Below are 15,000 nucleotides of genomic sequence, written 5' to 3' on the forward strand. Positions count from 1 at the left end.
TCCGAAGTGTGCTCCAAGGTGCGGCGTGCACGAAGTCGGAGCCCGGTTTGCCCCGGGTGCGCACCTCGCGTGCACCTTCGCCGCGGTGGGCACCATGGCGTGCACGAAGTCGGAGCCCGGTTTGCCCCGGGTGCGCACCTCGCGTGCACCTTCGCCGGGGTGGGCACCTTGGTGTGCAGACCTTGGCTGGGTTGCGCGCCCTGGTGGGCACCATGGTGCGCACCAAGGAGCGCTCCGAAGTGTGCTCCAAGGTGCGGCCTGCACGAAGTCGGAGCCCGGTTTGCCCCGGGTGTGCACCTCGGGTGGGCACCTTGGTGCGCATGCCTTGCCTGGGCTGCGCACCAGGGCGGGCTCAAGATGGCACCCGCGTTCCTTTTTTTTCACTATCTTTCAAAACGGAAATTTTAAAATCTCATTTTTTTTTGCCTTTTTCTGGAAATTAGTGAAGGCAGCGCATCAAAGGTGCGCACCTCGCTGCCCACCACGGTGCGCAACGCCGGTGGGCACCCGGGAGTGCTTCGAAGTGTGCTCCAAGGTGCTGCGTGCACGTTGTCGGAGCCCGGTTTGCCCCGGGTGCGCACCTCGCGTGCACCTTCGTCGGGGTGGGCACCTTGGCTGGGTTTGCCCCGGCTGCGCTCCGAAGCGGGGTTATTGGAGCGCCGCCTCTTTTTTTGTCGGAGCGTTTGGTGGGGTTTCTCGCATTGGCTCTTCCGAGGCCCGGTTGCCACCCTGGCGCGCACGAAGTCGGAAGTAGGGTTAATTGCCCGGGTGCGCACCTTTGCCAGGGTGGGCACCTTACCTGGGCTGCGCACCAGGGCGGGCTCAAGATGGCACGCGCGTTCCGTTTTTTTCACTATCTTTCAAAACGGAAATTTTAAAATCTCCTTTTTTTTTTGCCTTTTCTGGAAATTAGTGAAGGCAGCGCATCAAAGGTGCGCACCTCGCTGCCCACCTTGGTGTGCTCTGAGGTGCGCACCCGGGAGCGCTACGAAGTGTGCTCCAAGGTGCGGCGTGCACGTTGTCGGAGCCCGGTTTGCCCCGGGTGCGCACCTCGCCTGCACCTTGGCCGGGGTGGGCACCTTGGCTGGGTTTGCCCAGGGTGCGCTCCGAAGCGGGGTTACTGGAGCGCCCCCTCTTTTTTTGTCAGAGCGTTTGGTGGGGTTTCTCGCATTGGCTCTTCCCAGGCCCGGTTGTTGGGTGCGCTCCCACCCTGGCGCGCGCGAAGTTGGAAGTTGGGTTAATTGCCCGGGCGCGCACCTTCGCCAGGGTGGGCACCTTGGTGCGCACACCTTGGCTGGGCTGCGCACCAGGGCGGGCTCAAGATGGCACCAGCATTCCCTTTTTCTCACTATCTTTCAAAACGGAAATTTTAAAATCTCGTTTTTTTTTTGCCTTTTATGGAAATTAGTGAAGGCATCGCATCAAAGGTGCGCACCTCGCTGCCCACCTTGGTGTGCTCCGAGGTGCCCACCACGGTGCGCAACGCCGGTGCGAACCCGGGAGCGCCCCGATGTGTGCTCCAAGGTGCGGCGTGCACGAAGTCGGACCCCGGTTTGCCCCGGGTGCGCACCTCGCGTGCACCTTGGTGCGCACACCTTGGCTGGGTTGCGCGGCCTGGTGGGCACCATGGTGCGCACCAAGGAGCGCTCCGAAGTGTGCTCCAAGGTGCGGCGTGCACGAAGTCGGAGCCCGGTTTGCCCCGGGTACGCACCTCGCGTGCACCTTCGCCGGGGTGGGCACCTCGGCTGGGTTGCGCGCCCTGGTGCGCACCAAGGAGCGCTCCGAAGTGTGCTCCAAGGTGCGGCGTGCACGAAGTCGGAGCCCGGTTTGCCCCGGGTGCGCACCTTCGCCGCGGTGCGCACCATGGCGTGCACGAAGTCGGAGCCCGGTTTGCCCCGGGTGCGCACCTCGCGTGCACCTTCGGCGGGGTTGCGCGCCCTGGTGGGCACCATGGTGCGCACCAAGGAGCGCTCCGAAGTGTGCTCCAAGGTGCGGCGTGCACGAAGTCGGAGCCCGGTTTGCCCCGGGTGCGCACCTCGCGTGCACCTTCGGCGGGGTTGCGCGCCCTGGTGGGCACCATGGTGCGCACCAAGGAGCGCTCCGAAGTGTGCTCCAAGGTGCGGCGTGCACGAAGTCGGAGCCCGGTTTGCCCCGGGTGCGCACCTCGCGTGCACCTTCGCCGCGGTGGGCACCATGGCGTGCACGAAGTCGGAGCCCGGTTTGCCCCGGGTGCGCACCTCGCGTGCACCTTCGCCGGGGTGGGCACCTCGGCTGGGTTGCGCGCCCTGGTGCGCACCAAGGAGCGCTCCGAAGTGTGCTCCAAGGTGCGGCGTGCACGAAGTCGGAGCCCGGTTTGCCCCGGGTGCGCACCTCGCGTGCACCTTCGCCAGGGTGGGCACCTCGGTGCGCACACCTTCTCAATGTTTTCTTGCCTTTTCTGGAAATTGGTGAAGGCAGCGCATCAAAGGTGCGCACCTCGGTGTGCTCCGAGGTGCGAACCCGAGAGCGCTCCGAGGTGCCCACGAAGTCGAAAGTCGGGTTAATTGCATTGTTTTCCCCGGGTGCGCTCCGAGGTGCGCAACATCGGCGCGCACCAAGGAGGGCTCCGAAGTGTGCTCCAAGGTGCGCACGATGGCGTGCACCTCTGGTGCGCACGATTCGGAGCTCGGTTTGACCGGGGTGCGCACACCTTGGCTGGGTTGCGCACCTTTTGTGCGCTCCAAGGTGCGCACGAAGTCGGAGCTCGGTTTGCCCCGGGTGCGCACCTTCGCCAGGGTGCGCACCTTGATGCGCACGCCTTGGCTGGGCTGCGCACCTTGGTGGGCGCCATGGTGCGCACCTTTCGTGCGCTCCAAGGTGCGCACGAAGTCGGAGCTCGGTTTGCCCCGGGTGCGCACCTTGGTGGGCGCCATGGTGCACTCCGAGGTGCCCAAGATTGGTGCGCACCAAGGAGCGCTCCGAAGTGCGCTCCAAGGTGCGCGCGAAGTCGAAAGTTGGGTTAATTGTCCGGTTTGCCTCGGGTGCGCACCTTGCGTGCACCTTCGCCAGGGTGGGCGCCTTGGTGCGCACACCTTGGCTGGGCTGCGCACACCTTGGCACCCGCGTTTCCTTCATTTTAAATTTTTTTTTTTTACAATCTCTCAAGTGGGAAATTCTATAATCTCAACTTTTTTTGCCTTTTCAGGAAACTTTTGAATGGAGCGCATCATTGGTGCGCTCCGAAGTGTGCTCCAAAGCTCTCTCCAGCTGCGTGCACCTGCCCCGGCCGCGCACCCGGCCCCGCCCAGCTTCGCTCACCTGTCCCGGGCGTCTGGTGCGGAACCTTAGAGTAAGAAACATCACCGTGCACCTTGGCCAACGTGCGCGACTCGACCGAGCGCGCACTGGCCGAGGTGCACACCGATTTCACCTGGGTGCGCGCGCAGCACCTCGGGCGCACCGGGGTGCGCGCACAACGCCCGGGTTGCACCGTGGCCTGTGTGCTCGGGGCGCCTCGGGTGCGCGCTCGGTGTCGCCCCCGCGCGCGCGGTAGTGCGGGCAGCGCACCCCGGCCCGGCCCGGCCCCGACGAGAACGCAAACGGGCAAAAGGTTTATTCAAATAGCATTGCGACGCCCGGCGAAAAACTAAAAAAGGGTGCAACACCGGGACTTCCCGGGAGGTCACCCATCCCAGTACTACTCCGGCCCAAGCGCGCTTAACTGCGGAGTTCTGATGGGATCTGGTGCACTAATGCTGGTATGATCGCACCCGTTATGAGCTTGTCGCAGTGTGTACTTAGCAAACCGCGACCCACGTGCGAATCCACCCCGGCCACCCACCCCCGTCGAGGTGCACACCCTCCCTCGCGAAGTGCGCCCCGTTCGCCAAGTGTGAGCCCTGCCCGGGTGCGCGCACCTTGCTAGGGCGTCGGGTGTGCACCCGGCCCGGCCTACGTGCGTGCACCTGGAGGGGGCGTCGTGTGCGTGCAGTGTCCCGTCTGCAACGCGGTGCCCACACACCACCTCGGGCGCAACGACCTGCGCTCACATGTGGGCCGAGTGCACCTTGGTGCATGTTCGGGGCGCCTCGGGTGCACGCTCGATCTTGCCCCGGTGCACCAAGGCGCTCGGTTTGCCCCGGGTGCGCACTTGGTGCAAGGTGGGCACCCAAAATAGGGATCAAGCACCAAAACACAAGTTTCGGGATGCAAAATGGGACCCAAGGACCACAAATGCGTTCCAAGACCCATGATGGGTCCACGAGAACAAAAATGTGTTCCGAGACTTAATAAACAAATATTGGGTTTTAGGAGAAGAAACATGCTCTGATGCCCAAAACGAGAATCGACCCCGAAAAGGCCACAGGCCAAAAGTGGGATGCGAGACAAAAAAAAATGGGACCCGAGGACCAAAATTGGGTTCCCAGGTCGAAGACAGGGCAACCGGACAAGAAACGACCTCTAAGGCTCGAAATGAGTCCCGACGACTAAAACTTGACAAGAAGCACCCATCAGGCACCCAACTCGACACCCATGGGATGCCGACCCACCCGGGCTTCCACCTAGCACACCTTGGCACCCACCCACCCTCGCACCCAACCTCGCACCCAACTTAGCACCTTTGAACCCACATTGGCACTCACCCTGACCCTGGCACCTTGGAACCCACATTGGCACTCACCTTGACCCTGGCACCCACCTTTGCACTCACCTTGGGACCCACCCTGGCTCCCACCTCGGCACCCACCCAGACACCCACCTTGGTTCCTTGGCACCCACCTTGGATCCTTGGCACCCACCCCGACACCCACCTTGGCACGCAACTTGGCTACTTGCCACCCACCTTGGCTCCTTGACGCCCACCCCGACAACCACCCCGTGACCTACCCTGGCTAGGGTTGGTGCACACCCACCCTGGTGCCCACCTTGGCACCCACCCTATGACCCACCTTGGCACGCACCTTAGTACCCACCCCGTTACCCACCCTAGGACCCACCCCGTGACCCACCTTGGCCAGGGTGGGTGCACCCACCCTGGTGCCCACCTTGGCACCCACCCATCCTAGCACCCAGCCTGTGACCGGGCTTGGAACCCAACCTTGCACCCGCACCCGTCTTGGCCAGTGTGGGTGCGCACCCATCCTGGCACCCACGTTGTGACACACCCTTTAACCCACGCACCCTAGCACCCACGTTGGCACCCACCTTGGAACCCAACCTAGCAACTTGGCACCCACCCCGTGACCCACCTTGGCATCCACCATAGCAGTCGCCGACTTGGCACCCACCTCGGCACCCACCTTGACACTTGTGGACCCACCTTGCCACTCACCCTAGCATCGACCCATCCTAGCACCCACCCTGGCACCTTTGCACCCTAGCACTCACCCATCCTAGCACCTAACCTGTGACCCACCTTGACACTCACCCTCGCACCCACCTTGGAACCCAACCTAGCACCCACCCACCCTGACACCAACCCTAGCACCTACCCACCCTTGCACCCACCCTGTGACCCATCTTGGCACCCACCCATCCTACCACTCAACCTATCACCCACCTTCTCACCCACCTTGGCATCCACCTTAGCACCCACCCACACTGGCACCTTGGCACCCACCTCGGGCAAGGTGGGTGCACACCCACCCTGGCACCCAATTTAGAACCCACCGAGCATGTTACCCACCTTGGCACCCACATTGCAGCCCACCCTAGTACCCACCCTATGACCCACATTGGCATCCACACCCTAGCACCCAGGCACCTCGACACCCGCCTTGACACCCACCCTAGCACTGAACCTGTGACCCACCTTGGAACTCACCCTAGAACCCACCCACCCTGTGAACCACCTTGGCATCCACCTTAGCACCCACCCACCTTGGCACCCACTCTAGCACTCACCCATCCTAACACCCAACTTGTTACCCACCTTGGCACCCGCCCTCGCGTCCACCTTGAAACCCACCCTAGCACCCACCCACGCAGGAGCCCACCTTGGCACCCAACCTAACACCCACGCATCCTGGCACCCAACTTGTGACCCACCTTGGAACCCACCCTAGTACCCACCTTTGAACCCACTATATCACCAACCCACCTTGGCACCCACCCTATGACCCTCTTTGGAATCCACCCTAGCACGCACCCACCCTGGCACCCACCATGGAGCGCACCCTAGCACCCACCCACCTCGGCACGCACCTCAACACCCACCTTGGTGTGCGCACTGCGCCAACCTCTCAAAGACCCTATGTGGTGCGCTCCAAAGTGTACACCTTTGGTGCGCTCCAAGGTGCGCACCTTTGGTGCACACCGAGGTGCACACCAAAGTGTGCACCGAGGTGAGCACCAAAGTGCACTCCAGGGTGCACACCAAGGCGTGCACCTTTGGTGCGGTCAATGCAAACGAATTCGGAAGTTGGGGTCGATGTCCTAATCGCTGCTGCAGACTACACGTATGAGAATCGGACAAATAGCTTTATATAGGGGAGGTGTTGCGTTTGATGGGTCGACTCCCCTGGTTGTGTGCACTGCACCAACTTCAAAGACCCTGTCTTGTTTAAGAAGTCAAAAGTTGGGGTGGATGTCCTAATCATTGCTGCAGTCTACGCATGTATGAGAATCAGACAAATAGCTTATATAGGGGAGGTGTTGCATTCGGTGGGTTGACTCCCCTGGTTGTGCGCACTGCGCCAACCTCAAAGACCCCGCATAGCAGAAGAAGTCGGAAGTCGGATTTTGGTGAGCACCAAGGCGTGCACCTTTGGTGCGGTCAACGCAGACGAATTCAGAAGTTGGGGTGGATGTCCTAATCGTTGTTGCAGGCTACACATGTATGAGAATCAGACAAATAGCTTATATAGGGGAGGTGTTGGGTTTGATGGGTCAACTCCCTTGGTTGTGCGCATTACGCCAACCTCAAAGACCTTGTTTTCGTTAAGAAGTCAAAAGTTGGGGTCAATGTCCTAATGGCTCCTGCAGGCTACACATGTATGAGAATCGGACAAATAGCTTATATAGGGGAGGTGTTGGGTTTGATGGGTCGACTCCCCTGGTTGTGCGCATTACGTCAACCTCAAAGACCTTGTTTTCGTTAAGAAGTCAAAAGTTGGGGTCGATGTCCTAATTGCTCCTGTAGACTACACATGTATGAGAATCAGACAAATAGCTTATATAGGGGAGGTGTTGGGTTTGATGGGTTGACTCCCCTAGTTGTTCGCATTACACCAACCTCAAAGACCTTGTTTTCGTTTAGAAGCCGAAAGTTGGGGTCGATGTCCTAATTGCTCCTGCAGGCTACGCATGTATGAGAATCAGACAAATAGCTTATATAGGGGAGGTGTTGGGTTTGATGGGTCGACTCCCCTGGTTGTGCGCATTGCGCCAACCTCAAAGACCCTGCATTGCGGATGAAGTCGAAAGTCAGAGTTTGGTGTGCTACAAGGTGTGGTCGAAGGTGCTCACCTAGGTGTGCACCTTTGGAGCACAGGAAAAGTGCCCTCCAAAAGTGCGCACCTTTGGAGTGCACAAAAGTGCCCTCCAAAAGTGCGCACCTTTGGAGCGCAGAAAAGTGCCCTCCAAAAAGTGCCCTCCAAAAGTGCGCACCTTTGGAGCGCAGAAAAGTGCCCTCCAAAAAGTGCCCTCCAAAAGTGCGCACCTTTGGAGCGCAGAAAAGTGCCCTCCAAAAAGTGCCCTCCAAAAGTGCGCACCTTTGGAGCGCAGAAAAGTGCCCTCCAAAAAGTGCCCTCCAAAAGTGCGCACCTTTGGAGCGCAGAAAAGTGCCCTCCAAAAAGTGCCCTCCAAAAGTGCGCACCTTTGGAGCGCAGAAAAGTGCCCTCCAAAAAGTGCCCTCCAAAAGTGCGCACCTTTGGAGCGCAGAAAAGTGCCCTCCAAAAAGTGCCCTCCAAAAGTGCGCACCTTTGGAGCGCAGAAAAGTGCCCTCCAAAAAGTGCCCTCCAAAAGTGCGCACCTTTGGAGCGCAGAAAAGTGCCCTCCAAAAGTGCGCACCTTTGGAGCGCACAAAAGTGCCCTCCAAAAGTGCGCACTTTTGGTGCGCACCAAGGCGCTGGTTCGGTCGTTGCAGGCGAGTTCGGAAGTTGGGGTCGATGTCCTGAGCGGAGGTGCAAACTACACAGGTGTCGGAATCGGACAAATAGCTTATATAGGGGAGGTGTATGCTTCGATGGGTCGACTCCCCAGGTTGAGCGCACCGCGCCAACCTCAAAGACCCTACGGTATGGATGAAGTCGGAAGTTGGGTCCGATGACCGATTCGATTAGTAGGTATGCTCATGAGGTCGGAATTTGGGTCCGATGACCTGCCATGTGCAGGAAGGCGAATGTTGACACTGTGCGTTGCAAGGTGCACACCAAGGCGCTGGTGCGGTCTTTTTAGTCGAGTTCGGAAGTTGGGGTCGATGTCCTGATCGGAGGTGCAAGCTACACAGGTGTGGGAATCGGACAAATAGCTTATATAGGGGAGGTGTATGCTTCGTTGGGTCGACTCCCCGGGTTGAGCGCACCGCGCCAACCTCAAAGACCCTACGGTATGGATGAAGTCGGAAGTTGGGTCCGATGACCGATTCGATATGTAGGCATACTCGCGAGGTCGGAATTTGGGTCCGATGACCTGCCACGTGCAGGAAGGCGAATGTTGGCACTGTGCGTTGCAAGGTGCGCACCAAGGCGCTGGTTCGGTCGTTGGAGGCGAGTTCGGAAGTTGGGGTCGATGTCTTGATCGGAGGTGCAAACTACACAGGTGTGGGAATCGGACAAATAGCTTATATAGGGGAGGTGTATGCTTCGTTGGGTCGACTCCCCGGGTTGAGCGCACCGCGCCAACCTCAAAGACCCTACGGTATGGATGAAGTCGGAAGTTGGGTCCGATGACCGATTCGATATGTAGGCATACTCGCGAGGTCGGAATTTGGGTCCGATGACCTGCCATGTGCAGGAAGGCGAATGTTGGGACTGTGCGTCGCAAGGTGCGCACCAAGGCGCTGGTGCCGTCGTTGCAGTCGAGTTCGGAAGTTGGGGTCGATGTCCTGGTCAGAGGTGCAAACTACACAGGTGTGGGAATCGGACAAATAGCTTATATAGGGGAGGTGTATGCTTCGATGGGTCGACTCCCTGGGTTGAGCGCACCGCGCCAACCTCAAAGACCCTACAGTATGGATGAAGTCGGAAGTTGGGTCCGATGACCGATTCGATACGTAGGCATATTGGCGAGGTCTGAATTTGTGTCCGATGACCTGCCATGCGCAGGAAGGCGGAATTTGGGTCCGATGACCGAGTTGATGGCGTGCCATGCGCAGAAAGGCGGAATTTGGGTCCGATGACCGAGTTGATGTTGATGGCCCGCCATGCACAGGAAGGCGGAATTTGGGTCCGATGACCGATTTGAAGGCGTGCCATACGCAAAAAGGCGGAGTTTGGGTCCGATGACCGAGTTGATATTGATGGCCCGCCATGCGCAGGAAGGCGGAATTTGGGTCCGATGACCTGACATACGCATGGAGTCCGACTCGGGGGCCGATGTTCGATTCGATGACTTGCATTGTGGGTAAAGTCGGAAGTTGTGGTCTTTGACCCGATTCGATGACCAGACTTCGGCTGCTTGAGAATCGGACAAATAACTTATATAGGGGAGGTAGTGTTCTCGAGCATCCTCCCCCCGTGCCCGTTTATGTCGATTGATGCTGGTGCTCGACTGGTTGGAGCGCTCGGATGCAAAAATCTTGCACCAGGATTTATCGATTGTGATGGACACGGCAAGTCTCCTGATTGCTATGCAGGAGCTCATCGTGAATCTCTATGCGGCCTTGGTATGGACTCGACCTGCGGAATGGTTCGGCAATGGTAGTCGCTCCAACACGTCCTTGCAATGGCCACAGAGGTGATTCGACTAGAGCTCCAGTCTAGCTTTTGGGTTGCTTGGCGGACTGGTATAGCCGCGATCGAGTTCCGGCCATGAACGTTTTAGATAGCTCTTGGGCTTTCTGGGACGGAAGTCGGAAGTTTGGGCTGTTGTCCGATTTGATGACCATTCTTCGGATGTGTGAGAATCGGACAAATAACTTATATAGGGGACTGTGTTGTCTCACGCAGCCCCCTCCGTGCCCCTCTATCTCGACCGATGTTGGTGCTTGAAAGGGTTGGGATCGCTCGGATTTATAAACGTGCACCACCATTTGTCGAGTGTGAGGGACGCGGCAGGTCTCCTAAATGCTATGCGGGCGCTCTCTGAGAATCTCTATCCGGCCTCGACACAGACTAGTCTTGCTGAATGGTTTGGCACTGGTAGTCGATCCAACACGTCGTTGTTGTGGCCGCCTAGGCGATTCGATTCGAGCCCCCGTCTAGCTTTTGGGTTGCTTGGCGGATTTTGCCCTATCCGCAAGTGAGCTCGGTCCCTAAACGTTCGAGAAACCCGATTGCTATGCGCCGACTCTCTTTCTTGCGAGCCTCCATCTAGCTTTTGGGTCTCTACGGAACGGAAGTCGGAATCTGGGACCGTTGTTTGATTCGACGAGGCAGACTACGGTTGTGCGAGAATCGGACAAATAACTTATATAGGGGAGGTGTTGACTGGAGCATTCTCCCCCGTGCCCCTCTAACTCGACCAATGCTGGCGCTCGAACGGTGGTAGCGCTCGGATTTTCATTGAGCGCCAGCATTGGTCGATTTAGAGGGGCATGCGAGATTCCCGAATGCTATGCGAGGGCTCTAACGGAAATGTCTATTGGTTTCGGTATGGATGCAATTGCGAGTGGTTCGGCAAAGGTAGTCGTTCCGATGCGTCCATGTCGTGGCCAAATCGATAATTCGATTTGAGCCCTCGTATAGCATTTGGGTCTCTCGATGTGATTCCGCATTCCAGTCCCTTTGGGCACTGCTTGAGCCGCATCCCAGGGGGTTCCCTTCCCAATAATCTGCCTCGCAACCCGATTGCTATGCGGTGAGGCTCCTCGGCCGCCTCGGAACTATCTGTGTATCAGACGCATCGCGGGATAAGGGGTTGGCAACGGTAGTCGCCCCAAGCGCGTCCGATGCTTGGACCATTCCGAGGCGGCCCTGAAGCCTCTTCCGTCTAGCCGTTGGGTCCTTCTCGCCGCATCCCTCGCCTCGCACCCCGATTGCTATGCGGTGAGGCTCCTCGGCCGCCTCGGAACTATCTGTGTATCGGACGCGTCGCGGGATAAGGGGTTGTCACTGGTAGTCGCCCCAAGCGCGTCCGATGCTTGGACCATTCCGAGGCGGCCCTGAAGCCTCTTCCGTCTAGCCGTTGGGTCCTTCTCGCCGCATCCCTCGCCTCGCACCCCGATTGCTATGCGGTGAGGCTCCTCGGCCGCCTCGGAACTATCTGTGTATCGGACGCGTCGCGGGATAAGGGGTTGTCATTGGTAGTCGCCCCAAGCGCGTCCGATGCTTGGACCATTCCGAGGCGGCCCTGAAGCCTCTTCCGTCTAGCCGTTGGGTCCTTCTCGCCGCATCCCTCGCCTCGCACCCCGATTGCTATGCGGTGAGGCTCCTCGGCCGCCTCGGAACTATCTGTGTATCGGACGCGTCGCGGGATAAGGGGTTGTCACTGGTAGTCGCCCCAAGCGCGTCCGATGCTTGGACCATTCCGAGGCGGCCCTGAAGCCTCTTCCGTCTAGCCGTTGGGTCCTTCTCGCCGCATCCCTCGCCTCGCACCCCGATTGCTATGCGGTGAGGCTCCTCGGCCGCCTCGGAACTATCTGTGTATCGGACGCGTCGCGGGATAAGGGGTTGTCACTGGTAGTCGCCCCAAGCGCGTTCGATGCTTGGACCATTCCGAGGCGGCCCTGAAGCCTCTTCCGTCTAGCCGTTGGGTCCTTCTCGCCGCATCCCTCGCCTCGCACCCCGATTGCTATGCGGTGAGGCTCCTCGGCCGCCTTGGAACTATCTGTGTATCGGACGCGTCGCGGGATAAGGGGTTGTCACTGGTAGTCGCCCCAAGCGCGTCCGATGCTTGGACCATTCCGAGGCGGACCCGAAGCCTCTTCCGTCTAGCCGTTGGGTCCTTCTCGCCGCATCCTTCGCCTCGCACCCCGATTGCTATGCGGTGAGGCTCCTCGGCCGCCTCGGAACTATCTGTGTATCGGACGCGTCGCGGGATAAGGGGTTGTCACTGGTAGTCGCCCCAAGCGCGTCCGATGCTTGGACCATTCCGAGGCGGACCCGAAGCCTCTTCCGTCTAGCCGTTGGGTCCTTCTCGCCGCATCCCTCGCCTCGCACCCCGATTGCTATGCGGTGAGGCTCCTCGGCCGCCTTGGAACTATCTGTGTATCGGACGCGTCGCGGGATAAGGGGTTGTCACTGGTAGTCGCCCCAAGCGCGTCCGATGCTTGGACCATTCCGAGGCGGACCCGAAGCCTCTTCCGTCTAGCCGTTGGGTCCTTCTCGCCGCATCCCTCGCCTCGCACCCCGATTGCTATGCGGTGAGGCTCCTCGGCCGCCTTGGAACTATCTGTGTATCGGACGCGTCGCGGGATAAGGGGTTGTCACTGGTAGTCGCCCCAAGCGCGTCCGATGCTTGGACCATTCCGAGGCGGACCCGAAGCCTCTTCCGTCTAGCCGTTGGGTCCTTCTCGCCGCATCCCTCGCCTCGCACCCCGATTGCTATGCGGTGAGGCTCCTCGGCCGCCTTGGAACTATCTGTGTATCGGACGCGTCGCGGGATAAGGGGTTGTCACTGGTAGTCGCCCCAAGCGCGTCCGATGCTTGGACCATTCCGAGGCGGCCCCGAAGCCTCTTCCGTGTAGCCGTTGGGTCCTTCTCGCCGCATCCCTCGCCTCGCACCCCGATTGCTATGCGGTGAGGCTCCTCGGCCGCCTTGGAACTATCTGTGTATCGGACGCGTCGCGGGATAAGGGGTTGTCACTGGTAGTCGCCCCAAGCGCGTCCGATGCTTGGACCATTCCGAGGCGGCCCCGAAGCCTCTTCCGTGTAGCCGTTGGGTCCTTCTCGCCGCATCCCTCGCCTCGCACCCCGATTGCTATGCGGTGAGGCTCCTCGGCCGCCTTGGAACTATCTGTGTATCGGACGCGTCGCGGGATAAGGGGTTGTCACTGGTAGTCGCCCCAAGCGCGTCCGATGCTTGGACCATTCCGAGGCGGACCTGAAGCCTCTTCCCTCTAGCCGTTGGGGCTTTCTCGCCGCATCCCTCGCCTCGCACCCCGATTGCTATGCTGTGAGGCTCCTCGGCCGCCTTGGAACTATCTGTGTATCGGACGCATCGCGGGATAAGGGGTTGGCAGTGGTAGTCGCCCCAAGCGCATCCGATGCTTGGACCATTCCGAGGCGGCCCTGCAGCCTCTTCCGTCTAGCCGTTGGGGCCATCTCGCCGCATCCCCCACCTCGCACCACGATTGCTATGCGGTGAGGCTCCTTGGCCGCCTCGGAACTATCTGTGTATCGGACGCATCGCGGGATAAGGGGTTGTCACTGGTAGTCGCCCCAAGCGCGTCCGATGCTTGGACTATTCCGAGGCGGCCCTGCAGCCTCTTCCGTCTAGCCGTTGGGGCCATCTCGCTGCATCCCCCACCTCCTCGGCCGCCTCGGAACTATCTGTGTATCGGACGCATCGCGGGATAAGGGGTTGGCAGTGGTAGTCGCCCCAAGCGCGTCCGATGCTTGGACTATTCCGAGGCAGCCCTGCAGCCTCTTCCGTCTAGCCTTTGGGGGCCGCATCCCTCGCCTCGCACCCCGATTGCTATGCGGTGAGGCTCCTCGGCCGCCTGGGAACTATCTTCGTATCGGACGCATCGCGGGATAAGGGGTTGTCACTGGTAGTCGCCCCAAGCGCGTCCGATGCTTGGACTATTCCGAGGCGGCCCTGTGGCCTCTTCCGTCTAGCCGTTGGGGCCATCTCGCCGCATCCCCCACCTCGCACCCCGATTGCTATGCGGTGAGGCTCTTCGGCCGCCTTGGAACTATCTTCGTATCGGACGCATCGCGGGATAAGGGGTTGTCACTGGTAGTGGCCCCAAGCGCGTCCGATGCTTGGACTATTCCGAGGCGGCCCTGCAGCCTCTTCCGTCTAGCCGTTGGGGCCATCTCGCCGCATCCCCCACCTCGCACCCCGATTGCTATGCGGTGAGGCTCCTCGGCCGCCTTGGAACTATCTTCGTATCGGACGCATCGCGGGATAAGGGGTTGTCACTGGTAGTCGCCCCAAGCGCGTCCGATGCTTGGACTATTCCGACGCGGCCCTGTGGCCTCTTCCGTCTAGCCGTTGGGGCCATCTCGCCGCATCCCCCACCTCGCACCCCGATTGCTATGCGGTGAGGCTCCTCGGCCGCCTTGGAACCATCTTCGTATCGGACGCATCGCGGGATAGGGGGCTGTCACTGGTAGTCGCCCCAAGCGTGTCCGATGCTTGGACCATTCCTAGGCGGCCCTGAAGCCTCTTCCGTCTAGCCGTTGGGGCCTTCCCGCCCCATCCCTCGCCTCGCACCCCCGATTGCTATGCGGTGAGGCTCCTCGGCCGCCTTGGAACCATCTGTGTATCGGACGCATCGCGGGATAAGGGGTTGGCACTGGCAGTCGCCCCAAGCGCGTCCGATGCTTGGACCATTCCGAGGTGGCCCTGAAGCCTCTTCCGTCTAGCCGTTGGGGCCTTCCCGCCCCATCCCTCGCCTCGCACCCCGATTGATATGCGGTGAGGCTCCTCGGCCGCCTTGGAACTATCTGTGTATCGGACGCATCGCGGGATAAGGGGTTGGCACTGGTAGTCGTCCCAATCGCATCCGATGCTTGGACCATTCCGAGGCGGCCCTGCAGCCTCTTCCGTTTAGCCGTCGGGGCCTTCCCGCCGCATCCCTCGCCTCGCATCCCGATTCCTATGCGGTGAGTCTTCTCGGCCGCCGCGGAACTATACCTGTTATTGCTACTGCATCCTTCGGCTGGTAACCTCCTCTGCCGCCTTGGAACGTTCTCTTTGTCGGACGCGTCGCGGGATAAGGGGTTGGCACTGGTAGTCGCCCCAAGCGCGCCC

At 60.1% G+C, this 15,000-nt stretch overlaps 1 non-coding gene across 1 annotated transcript; it reads right to left on the bottom strand.

Moving 5' to 3' along the window:
* Positions 1-3,632: 3,632 nt before the first annotated feature.
* LOC131868284 (5S ribosomal RNA) lies at positions 3,633-3,751 on the bottom strand. The gene has a single exon (XR_009366750.1). It is a non-coding gene; the product is annotated as a 5S ribosomal RNA (ribosomal RNA).
* Between the last annotated feature and the right edge of the window lie 11,249 nt (positions 3,752-15,000).

This window comes from Cryptomeria japonica, unplaced genomic scaffold, assembly GCF_030272615.1.
Source record: "Cryptomeria japonica unplaced genomic scaffold, Sugi_1.0 HiC_scaffold_202, whole genome shotgun sequence".
NCBI lineage: Eukaryota > Viridiplantae > Streptophyta > Pinopsida > Cupressales > Cupressaceae > Cryptomeria > Cryptomeria japonica.